This window comes from Suricata suricatta, unplaced genomic scaffold (assembly GCF_006229205.1).
Source record: "Suricata suricatta isolate VVHF042 unplaced genomic scaffold, meerkat_22Aug2017_6uvM2_HiC HiC_scaffold_1111, whole genome shotgun sequence".
Lineage (NCBI taxonomy): Eukaryota > Metazoa > Chordata > Mammalia > Carnivora > Herpestidae > Suricata > Suricata suricatta.
The window spans coordinates 1-2,107 of NW_021855013.1; the positions used below are offsets into that span (position 1 = coordinate 1).

Here is a 2,107-nt window from a genome sequence, read left to right on the forward strand (position 1 = left end):
GTGGGTTTGAGCCTCGAGTCGGGCCCTGTGCTGACAGCTAGCTCAGAGCCTGGAGCCTATTTCAGATTCTGTGTCTCCCTCTCTCTCTGACCCTCCCCTGCTCTCACTGTCTCTCTCAGTCTCTCAAGAATAAATAAAAGACGTAAAAAAAAAAAGAAAAAGTCAAATTGATTTGATAATATATTCTTGATAATCAAGGTTATACACAATAAAAAAATAAAATAAAATAAAATAAATGTCACCCTGTCTTGGCTTGAAATTCAAATTCTTTTTCCTCATATAATCTTTACCATGTCATAAATAAAATGATTATTCCCAAAATTGGTTTTGACACTGATTTACTTTTAGTATATTTTGTGTTCAAACAATTTTTAAGGTTTTTTAAAAATATATATAAGCAAAGTATTGGCAATAGAATGTAATGAGTTTTAAGAAAACTTCCACAAACTTTATTATGATCATGTGTGGCCCAGCCACTTTTCCAATGGAGTTGTCTTTTCCTGGTCCTGGGGAGTCTGCACCTCCCTGATCAGACCTGAAAGAAGAGCAAAGTTTGCAGAGGCTGCAAAGAGAAGACAGGAGGAGGTTGCATGTTGGGACATTTTGGATGTTCAGACCAGGGAAGTAAAGAGAGAAAAAGAAAAAAAAATAGAAGAACAAATTGCTGTATCTGGGCCCCCACCAGAAGGTGAACATGAATGGAGGACAGTTTCATAAGGATTAGATGAGAGGAAAAGTTTACTGCCAATAATAAATATCTGCAGTCAAGTGGACGTCCTCAGATTAATTTGTTCTTTTTGAATAAATGAAGATTCAAACTTTGCCATTTTAGTGCCATTAAATGCAATCAGTGTTTTTTCAATATGGATATATTGAAAATGCTTTTGATTTTCAAACTAAGAAAATGGACATGCCTTTAATTAAATACTTATTTTCCTGCATTTGCTCTTCTGCAGGGAGTGGGTGATTTGCCGTGGTTTCATAGTTAAAAGGACCTGAGGGTGCCTAGGTGGTTCAGTAGGCTGGGCATCCTACTTTGGCTCAGGTCATGATCTCAGTCTGTGAGTTCAAGCCCCACATTGGGCTCTGTGCTGACAGCTCAGAGCCTGGAGCTTGCTTCAGATTCTGTGTCTCCCTCTCTCTCTCTGCCCTTTCCCTGCTCTTGCTCAGTCTCTCTCTGTCTCAAAAATAAATAAAAACACTAAAAAAAAGGACCTGAAAAGTGAATACATATATATTACATGTACAATGTCTGCATTCATGAAACCAATCGAGCTTGCCATTGTATTATCTCTTTTTTATAAATGACCTAGCAATCTGTTTTTCTGCTTAGCCTAGTATTGTCTCTTTATTACATTACCTGTGAAGATTTTTGCTTAAACTTATGAACTTCATGCCTTTAAATTTATCAACAGGGAAAATCTTGAAAACTCACTTTAAGAGCATATGTGAAGAGACACTATAAATGTTTATAACTTATTAAGTAATATTTGTAGAAAATGTTGACTTTCTCCAAATTCCATTTCTATTTATAGATATGGCTTATAAAATAAATTCTGTATCTTCCTCTCTGTCTGTCTCTTCTCTGCTTGTATTCTGTCTCTCTCTGTCTCTCAAAAAAATTAAATGTTAAAAAAATTTTAAAGAAAATTTGGGGGGCACCTGGGTGACTCAATCAGTTGGGGTTCCAACTTCAGCTCAGGTCATGTTCTCACAGTTGAAGGGTTCAAGCTCTATGTCAGGCTCTATTCTGATAACTCAGAGCTTGGAGCCTGCTTCAGATTCTGTGTATCTCTCTCTCTCTCTGCCCTTTCTCTTCTCATGCTCTATCTCTTTCTGTCTCTCAAAAGTAAATAAAAATGTTAAAAGTTTTCTAAAAAATTTAAATTAACATATAGTGTTTTAAATTGCAATCAATAATGCATAAATATGTATATATATATACACATATATGTATATATATACCCGTGAAAACTACACAGCACAATTTAAAAATATCAAAGAAATGATTTATTGGATATGACACCAATGGAATACAACATAATATGAAGCCTTACATAAAGTATAGATTGTATAACTTCACTTACATGAAGCTTTAGAATGGACA

General features: G+C 35.1%; 1 pseudogene; it reads left to right on the top strand.

Annotated features, from left to right (window-relative positions):
• Positions 1-484: 484 nt before the first annotated feature.
• On the top strand, positions 485-717 carry LOC115284590 (annotated as a pseudogene).
• The last annotated feature ends 1,390 nt before the right edge of the window (positions 718-2,107 follow it).